The following is a 14,154-nucleotide window of genomic DNA, read 5'->3' on the forward strand; positions in this document are numbered from 1 at the left end:
GTGCTTACTTTGGCAGCACATATACTAAAATTGGAATGATGCAGAGAAGATTAGCATGATCACTGAGCAAGGATGACATGAAAAACTATTTTAAAAAAACGAAACAAAACAAAATTCCTGTCTTTTATATATTGATCTTGTATTTGGCAGCTTTATTAAATTTGTTTATTCAAATTTTTTTGTGAAGTTTTTAGGATTTTTTTTACATGTAAGTTCATGTTATCCAAAAAAAGAAAATTTTACTTCTTCCTTTTTTTTTTTTTTTTTTTTTGGAGTCTTTTATTTCTTTGTGTTCCTTGTTTCTCTGGCTAGGACATCCAGTACTATGTCAAATGAGAGTAGTGAAAATGGACACACTTGTCTTTTTTCTGATCTTTAAGGGGAAAACTTTCAAACTTTTTTGATTGAATATGAGATTAGCTCTGGGCTTGCAATATGTGTTTTTTCTTTAATGGACTTTTTAAATTATTTTTTAAAAATTTTTATAAACATATAATGTGTTTTTATCCCTGGGGGTACAGGTCTGTGAATCACCAGGTTTACACATTTCACAGCACTCACCATCACTCACCATAGCACCTGCCCTCCCCAATGTCCATACCCCCACCATCCTCTCCCAACATACCTCCCCCCAGCAACCCTCAGTCTGTTTTGTGAGATTCAGTCTTTGTTGGTTTGTCTCCCTCCCAATCCTATCTTCTTTTATTTTTCTTTTCGTACGCCCGAAAGCGCCTGTGTTGCATCTCCACTTCATCATAGCAGGGAGATCATATGATAGTTGTCTTTCTCAGATTGATTTATTTTGCCAAGCATAATACCCTCTAGTTCCATCCATGTCATCACAAATAGCAGGATTTCATTTCTTTTGATGGCTGCACAGTATCCCATTGTACATATATACCATATCTTATTTATTGATTGATCCGTTGAAGGACATTTAGGTTCTTTCCATAGTTTAACTATTGTGGACATTGCTGCTATAAACATTTGGGTGCATGTGCCCCTTCAGAATGCCACGTTTGTATCTTTAGGGTATATATCCAGTACTACAATCACTGGGTCATAGGGTAGTTCTATTTTCAGCTTTTTGAGGCACCTCCACGCTGTTTTCCAGAGTGGTTGCACCAGCTTGCATTCCCACGTACAGTGTAGGAGGGTTGCCCTTTCTCCACATCCTCGCCAGCATCTGTCATTGACTGACTTGTTCATTTTAGCCATTCTGAAAGGTGTGAGGTGGTATCTCATTCTGGTTTTGATTTGTATTTCCCTGATGCCGAGTGATGTGGAGCATTTTTTCATGTGTCTGTTGGCCATTTGGATGTATTCTTTGCAGAAATGTCTGTTCATGTCCTCTGCCCATTTTTACATTCGATTATTTGTTCTTAGGGTGTTGAGTTTGATAAGCTCTTTATAGATTTTGGATAGATACTGGCCCTTTATCTGGTATGTCATTTGCAAATATCTTCTCCCAGATAACTTCTGACAGTCATCTTTTGGCTTTGTTAACTGTTTCCTTTGCTGTGCAAAAGCTTTTTGATCTGATGATATCCCAGTCGTTCATTCCTGCCCTTGCTTCCCTTGCCTTTGGCGATGTTCCTAGGAAGAAGTTGCTGCTGCTGAGGTCAAAGAGGTTGCTACCTGTTCTCTCCTCAAGGATTTTGATGGATTCCTTTCTCACATTATGCTTCTTCATCCATTTCCAGTCTATTTTCATGTGTGGTGTAAGGAAACGGCCCAATTTCATTTTTCTGCATGTGGCTGTTCAATTTTCCCAACACCATTTGTTGAAGAGGCTGTCTTTTTTCCATAGGACATTCCTTCCTGCTTTGTTGAAGATTAGTTGACCATAGAGTTGAGGGTGTATTTCTGGGCTCTCTATTCTGTTCCATTGATCTATGTCTGTTTTGGGGACAGTTCCCTACTATCTTGATGATGACAACTTTGTAATAGAGCTTGAAGTCTGGAATTGTGATGCCAACAACTTTGGCTTTCTTTTTCAATATTCCTCTGGATATTCGAGGTATTTTCTGGTTCCTTATATATATAAGGATGATTTGTCCCATTTCTTTGAAAAAAAATGGATGGGATTTTGATAGGGATTGCATTAAATGTGTAGATTGCTTTAGGTAGCATAGACATTTTCACAATATTTGTTCTTCCAATACAGGAGCATGGAACATTTTTCCATTTCTTTGTGTCTTCTTCAATTTCTTTCATGAGTACTTTAGAGTTTTCTGAGTATAGATTCTTTGTTAGGTTTATTCCTAGGTATCTTAGGGTTTTGGGTGCAATTGTAAATGGGATTCACTCCTTAGTTTCTATTTCTTCAGTTTTGTTGGTATAAAAAAAAAATGCAACCAATTTCTGTTCATTGATTTATATCCTGACACTTTACAGAATTTCTATAAAAGTTATAGCAGATTTGGAGTGGAGTCCTTTAAGTTTTCCACATACAGTATCATATCATCTGCAAACAGGGATAGTTTGACTTCTCTTCTGCCAATTTGGCAAAATTTGGATGCCTTTAATTTCTTTTTGTTGTCTGATTGCTGAGGCTAGGACTTCTAGTACAATGTTGAATAGCAGTGGTGATAACGGACATCCCTGCCGTGTTCCTGACCTCAGCGGAAAAGTATTCAGTTTTTTTCCATTGAGAATGATATGTGCAGTGGGTTTTTCATAGACGGCTTTGATAATATTGATAATATGTGCCCTCCATCGCTACACTTTGAAGAGTTTTTTTTTTAAAGATTTTATTTATTTATTTGACAGAGAGAGAGATCACAAATAGGCAGAGAGACAGACAGAGAGAGAGATGAGGAGAAGCAGGCTCCCTGCTGAGCAGAAACCCCAATGCAGGACTCGATCCCAGGCCCCTGGGATCATGACCTGAGCCGAAGGTAGAGGCTTAACCCACTGAGCCACCCAGGCGCCCCACTTTGAAGAGTTTTAAGCAGGAAGGGATACTGCACTTTGCCAAATGCTTTTTCAGCATCTATGGGGAGTATCATATGGTTCTTGTTCTTTCTTTTATTGATGTGTTGTATCACATTGATTGATTTGCAGATGTTGAACCAACCTTGTAGCCCTGGAATAAATCCCAGTTGGTCGTGGTGAATAATCCTTTTAATGTACTGTTGAATCTTATTGGCTAGTATTTTGGTGAGAATTTTCGCATCTGTGTTCATCAAGGATATTGGTCTGTAGTTCTCTTTTTTGATGGGATCCTTGTCTGGTTTTGGGATCAAGGTGATGCTGGCCTCAGAAAAAAAAGAGAGTGGGAGTTTTCCTTCCATTTCTATTTTTTTGGAACAGTATCATGAGAATAGGAATTAATTCTTCTTTAAATGTTTGGTAGAATTCCCCTGGGAAGCCATCTGGCCCGGGGCTTTTGTTTGTTTGGAGATTTTTGATGACTGTTTCAATCTCCGTACTGGTTATGGGTCTGTTCAGGTTTTCTATTTCTTCCTGATTCAGTTGTGGTAGTTTATATGTCTCTAGGAATGTATCCATTTCTTCCAGATTGTTGAATTTGTTGGCGTAGAGTTGCTCATAGTATGTTCTTATAATTGTTTGTATTTCTTTGGTGTTGGTTGTGATCTCTCCTCTTGCATTCATGATTTTATTTATTTGGGTTCTTTCTCTTTTCTTTTTGATAAGTCTGGAAAGGGGTTTATCAATCTTATTAATTCTTTCAAAGAACCAGCTCCTAGTTTCGTTGATTTGTTCTATTGTTTTGTTGTTGTTGTTGTTGTTGTTTTGTGGTTTTTGTTTATTTGTTTCTATTTCATTGATTTCTGCTCTGATCTTTATTATTCCTCTTCTCCTGCTGGGTTTAGGCTTCCTTTGTTGTTCTTTCTCCAACTCCTTTAGGTGTAGGGTTATGTTGTGTATTTGTGATCTGAGAGAGAAGCGTGATTGCACACGTCTGTCACTGCACTCCCCAGGAGCAAGTCTGGGGAAGGCGCAGCACGCCGCCCCCAGAGAAGAGAAGGAGCCGTTGGCCTTGTGGTCGGGAAAAGGACGGGAAGCAGGGTAGCCTGCCATGGCAGGAAGAGCAGGCCGGTGGCAAGACAAGTGTCACCCGCCCTCTGTGCGGAGAGACAAAGCCTGGTTCCTAAGGAGACATGAGGGGACGATTAAGGCAGGGACGCGTGCTCCACACTGAGGAAGGAGTTTGGGCAGAAGGCAGGCCTGTCCTGTGCCTCTGGTCCCAAGGGGACAGCATCTCCTTCACCATCTGTCCTTAGGGCAGACTTGGGCTAGCTACCAGGCGCCATACCCGGAACTCGCAGAAACAGCTCCCTCGAGAAACGGGCAGTCAGATGCCATCTTCCTCCAACATGTGACAGCATTTTAGGTTGCAGGGGGTTTGCAGGGCAAGGAGTGGGGACAATCCCCCAAAGCTCCCCATTCCAGTGAACGGGCGGTGTTCAGGGAACCTGTCGCCTCTCCTCTCCTGTGGGGAAGGCACTGGCCTTGTCCGCGAATCCGCCTGAGGTTCAGTGCCAAAGGCCAAGCGTTGCCTACACCGGGAGATGGTAGTGTGCATAGAGTGCCATCTTAGGCCACGCACGCTGCTGCAGGGTTGTGACTGTGTCTGCTTAGTTCGGCCTGGCAGGGTGAACCCAGGGCGCCAACATGGATCCCGGGAAAGCAAGGTCCAAGAGACACCAGCTCTCCCGCGACTCTCCTTCCCTGATGCGACAGAGCAAACACCCAAAGCCTTGCTGAGAAAGCAGCAGAGAAGTGCGCTTCCCGCCAAGCTGAAAACCTATGCAAAAGCATAGCAGTAGCTGGGAAATCAGAGTCAGTCCTGTGGACTGCTTTTGTTGCTTGCTTTAGCCTAGTATTCGCAACACTATGGGAGAAACCCTCATAGAGAGAAAGCCTCTTTGCCCCTCAGGGAAAGCACAGCATTCTTTGGGAAATCAGAGTCCAGTCTGAGGGATGCTCCTGTTGCCTGAGCTGGTCTTCGCAGCACGATGTAATAAACACGCATGGAGCTAAATCCTCTATTCCTGGGCATCCCCTCTGCCTGAGAGAGAAGCGCGGTTGCGCCTGTGGAAAGAGCCTTAAGGAAAGGGACACAATTTTCACTGCGGTCCCCTGGAGCATGTCAGTGGAAGGTGCAGCCCGCTGCCCGGGGAGAAGAGCAGGAGCCGTTGGCCTTCTGGTCTAAACGGTTGCGAAAAGGAGAGCCGGCAATACAAGTATCACCCGCTCCCTGTGCAGAGAGACAGAAGCCTGGCTGCTAAGGAGACAGGAGGGGATGAGTAGGGCAGGGCGCGTGCTCCACTCTAGGAAGGAGTCTGGGCAGAAAGCATGCCTGTCCTGAGCCTCTGGGCCCAAGGAGACAGCAGCTCCTTGGCCACCTGTCCCTGGGGCAGACATGCGCTAGCCACCAGGCGCCTACGCTGACCTCGCGGAAACAGCTCCCTGAAATAACGGGGTGTCAGATTCCATCTTCCTCCATGATGTGGAAGCTTGGTAGAGGCACGGGGTTTAAGGGGAAGGAGTGGGCACTGTCCCCCATAGCTCCCTATTCAGTTCACGGGGTGTGTGCAGGGATCCTGTCACCTCTTCTTTCCTGTGGGGAAAGCACTGGCCTAGTCTGAGAATCCGCCTGAGCGCCAGAGTAAAAGGCCAAGCGATGCCTACACTGGGAGATGGTAGTGTGCATAGAGTGCCATCCTAGGCTACGCACGCTACTGCAGGGTTGTGGCTGTGTCTGCTTAGTTCGGCCTGGCAGGGTGAACCCAGGGCGCCAACATGGAGCTCGGGAAAGCAAGGTCCTAGAGATACCAGCTCTCCTGCGACTCTCCTTCCCTGATGCGACAGAGCGAACACCTCCCGCAGCTCTTCTTCCCTGTGCGACTGAAGCCTTGCTGAGGAAGCAGCAGCAAAGTGCACTTCGCTCCAAGCCAAAGCCTCTGGGAAAGCACAGCATTCTCTGAGAAATGTTCTGCGGGCTGCTGCTGCTTGCCTGAGCCCAGTCTCGCGGTGGGAGAAATCCGCATACAGCGAAAGCCTCTTTGCCTGGGCAACTCCCCTGGGAAAGCACAGCGTTCCTTGGGAAATCAGAGTTGGTTTTGGGGCTGCTGCGGCTGCTTGGCTGAGCTAGTCTCCGCAGCTGGGTGGAAGATACGCGCATGGAGCGAAATACTCTTTGGCCTAGCATCCACTATGCCTGAGAGAGAAGCCAAGGGTGGGGAAGGCGTAGCACACCGCCCCCGGAGAAGAGAAGGAGCCGTTGGCCTTAGGGATGGGAAACGCTCGGGAAGCCGGATAGCCAGCCCTGCCACGAACAGCAGGCCGGTGGCAAGACAAGAGTCACCCGCTCCCTGTGCTGTGAGATAGAAGCCTGGCTGCTAAGGAGACATGAGGGGACGACTAGGGCAGAGGCGCGTGCTCCACTCTTAGGAAGGAGTCTGGGCAGAAAGCATGCCTGTCCTGAGCCTCTCGGCCCAAGGAGACAGCAGCTCCTTGGCCACCTGTCCCTGGGGCACACATGCGCTAGCCACCAGTTGCCTACGCTGAACTCGCAGAAACAGCTCCCAAAATAACGGGCAGTCAGATGCCATCTTCCTCCAGGATGTGGAAGATTGGAGGAGGGACGGGGTTTAAGGGGAAGGAGTGGGCACAGTCCCCCAAATCTCCCTAATCTGTGCACGGGCCGTGTGCAGGGATCCTGTCTCCTCCTCTCTCCTGTGGTGAAGGCACTGGCCTCGACCCCGAGTCTGCCTGAGAGCTGGAGCAAAAAGCAAAGCCTAACCTAGCCCAGGAGATGGTAATAGGCAGAGAGTGCCATGCTAGGCCAAGCACGCTGCTGCAGGGTTGTGACTGTGTCTGCTTAGTTCTGAATAGCAAGGTGAATCCCGGGCGTAAACTCGGAGGCCAGGAAAGCAAGTCCCAAGAGGCACAAGCTCTCCCGCGGCTCTTCTTCCCTGCCACGCAGAGTGAACACCCAAAGCCTTTCTGAGGAAGCAGCAGCGAAGTGCGTTTCGTGCCAAGCTGAAAATCTCTGCGAAAGCATAGCAGTCGCTGGGAAATCAGAGTCGGTTCTGAGGGCTGCTGTTGCTGCTTGCCTTAGCCTAGTATTCGCAGCACGATCGGAGAAACCCGCATAGAGCGAAAGCCTCTTTGTCCTGGCATCTCCTCTGGAAAAGCACAGCATTCTTTGGGAAATCAGTGTCCGGTCTGAGGCATGCTCCTGTTTGCCTGAGCTGGTCTCTTCAGCACCTACAAAGCCCTCATGCTCTAAACAATAAAGTATACTGGCATAAAAACAGACCAATAAACTAGTTGAACAGAATTGAGATCCAGAAATAAATCCTTTCATACAGTCACCTAATATTTGACAGGTGCCTACATATATAAAGGGTAAAGGAAGTCTGTTCAATAAATGATATTTAAAACTGAATAGTCACATAAACCAGCATGAAACTGGAACCTTATATCACTCATAAATCTTAACTTGAAATAAATTAAAGACTTAAATGTGATGCATGAAACTAAATTTCCTAAAGGAAAACATAGGGACAATTCTCCTTGACATTGGTCTTGCCAATAGTTTTTTGGATACTAGGCCGAAAACAGAAGCAAAAGAAGCAAAAATAAATAAATGCTATTACATCAAACTAAAGTTTCTGCATTGCCAAAAAAAAAAGGGGGGGGGGAATGAAAACACAATTCACAGAATGGAAGAAAATACTTACAAATCTTATATCTGAAAAGAGGTTAATAACCAACAGATACAAATAGAAAAATATATATAATTTAAAAAATAGCAAAAGGATCTCAATAGACTTTTTTTTCAAAAAAGTTATATAAATGACCAACAGGAGCATTAAAAAGTGCTCAACGTAAAAACTCAGGGCAAAGTCATTATGTTGTTGTTGTTGTTTACCTCTGAAAAACACAACAAGATATTACTACCTATTAGAATATATACTACCAAAAAAATTAAAACTAACAAATTTTGTTAAATATTGGGGAAAATGGGGAACTTATGCACTGTGATAGGGATATAAATTTGTATGGAAAACAGTATGGAGATTATTCATATTATTAAAAGTAAAATTACCATATGATTCAGTAATCCCACCTCTAGGTATATATCTAAAGGAAACGAAGTCACTATTCGAAGACATATCTCCACTCTTATGTTCATTATAAAATTATTAACTCTAAGCAAGAGATGGAAATAACTTCAGTATCCATTAATGGATGAATGGATAAAATAAGTATGGTAAATATACACTATGGAATACTACTGAACCATGAAAAATTAAGAAATACTGCCATTTACAACAGCATGGATGGATCTTGAAGGTATTATACTGAGTGAAATATTTCAAAGATTTTATATATATTTTAATTTATGTATTATGATATCCCTTACATACAGAATCTGAAGAAAAAGCAAACTAATGGAAACTTAGAGTTGAGTTGACAAGAGGTGAACCGGGGGTGGAATAAGGTGGTCAAAGGGTACAAACTTGCAACCTTAATATGAAAAAGTTCTGGGGATCTAATGTACAGCATGATGATCATAGTTAATAATATATTCATCCATTTTTATTGTGCTTCCCTTTATTAAACTTTGCATATATTACATTCTTACAAGTTGAAAGTTTATAGCAATCTTGTATAAAAGAGGTCTGCTGCCACCATTTTTCTAACAACATTTGTTCATTTTGTGTCTCTCTGTCACATGTTGGTAATTCTTGCAATATTTCAAGTTTTTTCATTATTATTGTATTTGTTATGGTGATCTGTGATCAGTAATTATGACCCACTGAAAACTCAGAACTCGTTTACTTAAGGTATATACATTGTTTTTCCTTAAAGGCATAATTCTTTTGAACAGTACAGTATAGTGTTTATTTTTTATATGCACTGGGAAACATAAGTTTTTATTTGCACTGGGAAACCAAAAAAAAAATAATAATAATTTGACTTAGTTTATTGAGATAATCACTTTATTGAGGCGGTCTGGAACAAAACCCACAAGACCTCTGAAGTTCATCTCTACTGTACCATATACATAAAAGTTGCTAAGAGAGTAGATCTTAAAATTCCTTACCATACATGCATAAAAAACAGTGGCAACTATATGAGATAGTAGATGTATTAACATTTTTATGTAGATTATATTGCAATACAGATGTATGCCAATTTATCAAATTGTACAAAATTTACACAATGTTAAAAGTTTGCAATGTTATAAGAAATCATTTCTTATATTTACAAATTATAATATGTCGATTATTTTTCAATAAAGCTGGAAAAAGGTTTTGTAGAATTAATCTATTTTTCAAAAAAGGAAGTAAGGAAGTAGAAACTGCAACTAACTCTGAAATAATAGAATATAAATTCCATTTTAGTTATCGACACTGTGACAAAAACTATTACTTAGTTTACAATGAAGGAGTACTTAGGAAGCATGAAGGATGGTCTATAAATAAGGCTGAAAGAGCTCAGTTTTAAGGTTTAAATTTAAAATCTTCTTTTGAAATACTAAACTGACCACCCATTTTTCCAAACATAAATGTCTTAACTGCATGAATTTATTTCATACAACTCTAAAGTCTAGTTTCATAAGAAAGCAGCATGCAAATTTTGAATAAGACAGACTTGCTTAAGTTTCTTTATGTTCAACAGTAAAGGATACTTCCCTCAAAAGAAGAAAAATCAGCATATTTATTATGATAATTATTATTCATAATGAGATTCATATTGAATTAGGGAATATATATCCTCAGAGAAGGTAAAGTAAAATGAAATTTATTTTGGTAAATGTGTCTATGAATGTCAATACAATGCCTCAATATAAATGAATATTATCATTTTGAACAATTTAATTTCTACTATTAGAATTATTATAAGTATAAAATAGCTATCATTTTCGCATGGAATATGAGACTCTCATGCTCCATGCTTCATTACATCCACACAACAACTCTGCATAATAAGTATTATCATCACCATTTCATGGGTGAAAAAACTGAGGCTAACACATTTAGATAACTGGTTTATGATTACATGGCTAGTAAAGATGCATCACACTAATTTAGGCTTTATGATTTCAGAATTGTACTCTTTCCACTGCACATTCTATTACTCTGTAAATACTTGGCTTGTTTTCATTTAGTTCTTTAATTTTATTCATGTGGTGATGGCTTAAAGCTTCATTTAAAGGTAGCTTAAAAAATTCATTTAACCAAAAGCTCCCAAGAATTAAAAATGTCATGGATATCATTACTTAATGGGTAACTATATATTTTCCACTCGAGTGAGATAACAATCAGAGTATTTTTCTAAGTTTTAGTCTCTGAATGTTCCAAAGGACTTTGTTAAAATAGAAATATTTAGACAAAGGTGATCAAAAGTCTGGATCAGGTCACCCTAAGATAAATATTAGGAAACTGAGGAAACAAATGGAGATTTGAACACTGAGCTATGATATAATGAATGGTTTAAAGTATTTAGTAGAGCATAGAAAAGCCCTTTAAAGCCTTGTCATAGCAGAGCATTGCAGCTTCTGGGATATCTGTCTATCTATCATCTACCTACCTATCTATCTATCTATCTAGATATAAATTTGAAAACTTTTTCAACTTAAAGATTTTGAGAAATAGAACATAATTAGCACCATAGAAGATCTGTTTATGATAACAACCTAGCCCCTCCTCCCAGTTTGTTAATATTCTCTCTTATTTAATGTAACATTGTGCAAATATACCACTACTAATCTGCCGTTATGAATGAAATAACTATAATCATGTTTGCATATCCTGGTGAAAATATTCATTCAGTTCCATGATGTATTTCTAGAAATGGACCAAATTTTTTTTTAATTTTTAAGTTTTCTAAATATTGTCCAACTTACCTCATATGTTTTTATTATGTGCACTGTCATTCTTTCACATTCTTGCAAGACATTTTCACTGTTGCCCAATATGGTAAGTGTGTAATAGTATGTCATTCTAGGTTTTAATTTATTTTTAATTTAATTTAGTTCCAGATTCATAATAAAGATAAACAGTTTTTATATATGAGTGGCCATTTGGATTACCCTTTCTGTAAAGTACATGCTCAAATCTTTTGATATCTTAACATTGTGTCATACTGACTTCTTGAATAGTAGATTTTCTGAATGAACTTTTAGCTGTGTAGGTCTTCTCTATTTTGTTTTGAACCTGTTTTCATTTCAAAATCTGTATATTTATTTTCATAATCTGCTTTTATTTTGCTTTGTCTATTATCTATCTATCTATCTATTTATTTGCAAGCAAGAGAGAGCGAGCAAGTGAGAGCGCAGGGAGGGATAGAAAAAGAAGGGAAAGGAATCTTAAGCAGGCTCCAGGCTCAGCACAGAGCCCAACTCTGGGCTCTATTTCACATCCCTGACATCATGACCTGAGCCAAAATGAAAGAAATAAAATAAAATTAAGGTGTTAAAAAAAAAAAAGGAAAAAGAATTGGAGGTTTAATTAAGTGAGCCACCCAAGCACCCCTGTGGTATCTTAAATTAGCTGTCAGATCTTTAAAGTTCTAGAGTATCCATTTAATACATTTATAAAATCTTTCTCAATATCATTTTTAGTTTCAGTTTCTTTTCAATTTGCTTCCCCTCTCATTTCTTTGCTCAGAGTAATCAAGCCATTTTACAATCTTTATTGATCATATTAACATCATACTTAATCCCATTTTGTCTATCAGATCTTGTTAATGGTTTTTCTTTATGTGCTTTGTTACATTTTGCTATGTTCAAGGCATTATATTTGAAACTCTTAATGAGTAGGGATAATTAAGAGCTATAATAATGGTATGGTCCTCCTTGGCAGGATTTTCTCTTATATCTGAGACTCTACAAGACAATCATATTCCAAATTCAGTGATTGACTTTCTCAGTTTACACAGAAGGCAAGGTAGGCTATAGTCTTATATCTGCTTCTCCTTTTGCTTTGGGGATCTCAACTTAAATTTGGGTTGTACCAAAGTTTTCAAATTTGATTGCTGCTGGATTTTGAATTTTGTTTCTCTAGTATCAAGTGTCTATTAAAAACACAGCTCAGTGTGTTTTAGCAGTTTCAAATGCTCTCATAGCTAAAATGGCTTCAGGCATATATCTCTAGACTCTCATTGTGTTTCGTATTTTGGCCCAGTAATCCCTCACTTATTTTTATAATCATTCTGATATTTTTAACTTTAAAAGCTATTTTGTCTGGATTTTTACGTTGTCTTAAGTAGGAGTTTTTAGATCACCATTACTAGAAGCAACAACAAATATACATGAAAATATCTCCAGTAGTTTATCACTTTGAACTTCCATAAGCTGAGGCATCCTTCTCTAATCATTAGGCAAACTCCAATTTACCCTTTAAAACAACACAAGAATTGCTTCATTTAAGAACATGTTCAGGGATGACTCTTCCCCACTGTTCTTACCAACATTCCCACACACTCTTTGCTACCCGCACCTTGTTTATGAACTTTCATTAGGTATATCAGCGTCACCAGAATTTTGCTCTATTGTATTTTTGTCCTTTAGAGCTTTAATTAAATATTAATTCCATAGAAAGTCTGTCCCTTTTCTTTCAAACCTGGGTTAGTTATTTCTTCTCATTCTTTGTCAGAAGCTACTTTATTAGAGAAACTTACAGCTGTATTGTGACTTTGGAGCCTTTACAGTTTTTTCACTGGAAAAATCACCCATCCCTGAGATTTTTACGCAGCTTCCTAGCTGATATTATTCAGAAATCTGTTCAACACAGACTTTTTCAGGGAGGCCCTTTCGGACCACTCAGTTACAAAACCTCTTCTCAATCACTGCTCTTTCTAAAGTGTGCTTATTTAGTTCAAATATGCATCACTATTAAAGAAAAACCAGTACGATTTTTTTCTTTTTAAAGTTGGCTTACCTATTATCTATCTCTCCCATTAAAATGATTCCTCTGGGCTGGGGTTTTGTTGTGCTCATCTTAGGCCAGGCACTCAATAAATTGTCTCTGAATGATTGAATTGTTTGACTCCCTTGCTAGATTCTCAACTTCATGAGGCCAAGGATTGTTCTATTCAGTCCTTCTTTATCCTCAATGTCTGTTATATTGCAGTCACTTACGTGACTAATGGGAAAAATCACAGAAAGAAAGAGTTAAAACTACAGAAAACCCCCGTAGGTTCAATAACACAAAGCTTTCTAAAATTATTTAGCCCAAGAATTGAATACTGGCTGCACTTTTGATTTTTTTTAAATGGTATTGAATTTAATTTAAATGGAAATACTTGAATGGTAGAATAATAAAAATAAAATTATAAAAGCAACTTGCTCCTTAAAGTAAGAATTATATAGGGCATCTCTTCTAGAAGCAAAATTTTCAAATGTCAACCATCTGAAAGCATAGAAGGAGAAGTAAGAGTGTGAATTTTGTACTTCAATGCTCTTTTCTTTATATTCAGCAAACAGCTTCATTCACACCTTTCCAGTTTTTTCAACTCTTTTGACAAAGCCTTCAGAGGAGTTACTGCTGATGACCACCATCACAGCCTGACAGGAGAAATTTTATAAAGAAAAATAATAGCATGCTTTTCCCAAATTGTTAAGGATATGGTGAAGCTCTGTCGGATTCAAAGGAGGAATGTGCAATTCCATGCTATATATAATAATAACTTATTATAATAGTGGCTTTGCAATTTTTCAGATATATCCATTTACTGAAACCACTATCAAATAAACAAAAACAAATAAATTAACAGGGGTTCGAGACAGGAATTATCTAACCTAAAAATAGCACATGTTCACAGAATACACAACACATATCCCAAGTAATACTATAGGTTTCAAGTAATAGTCAAAACAATAGTAAACATGATTCAGACCCTACCAGTCAAATCATAAATGGGACCTTAACTGTAAATCCTTATCTTTAGATCAAAGCGGGTAATTGGGTGCTGAAGATACATTATAGAACCAATATGTTATAGAACTCCTCTGAAATGAGTCATTTATTCCATCACTTTTCCTGCACAGCTGCTGACCCATGTTTTGGTTCCTGGAAATAGCTGCTACCCTGTCACACTTCTTCAAAGCACATATATTGATAACTCTACTCATTCCTCCATTCCTCTGTGACTGTCACTGTGTTA

General features: G+C 39.4%; 1 pseudogene; it reads left to right on the plus strand.

Moving 5' to 3' along the window:
- On the plus strand, positions 1-92 carry LOC131826200 (U6 spliceosomal RNA; annotated as a pseudogene).
- Positions 93-14,154: the final 14,062 nt, after the last annotated feature.

The sequence above is a fragment of the Mustela lutreola genome, chromosome 2, assembly GCF_030435805.1.
Source record: "Mustela lutreola isolate mMusLut2 chromosome 2, mMusLut2.pri, whole genome shotgun sequence".
Lineage (NCBI taxonomy): Eukaryota > Metazoa > Chordata > Mammalia > Carnivora > Mustelidae > Mustela > Mustela lutreola.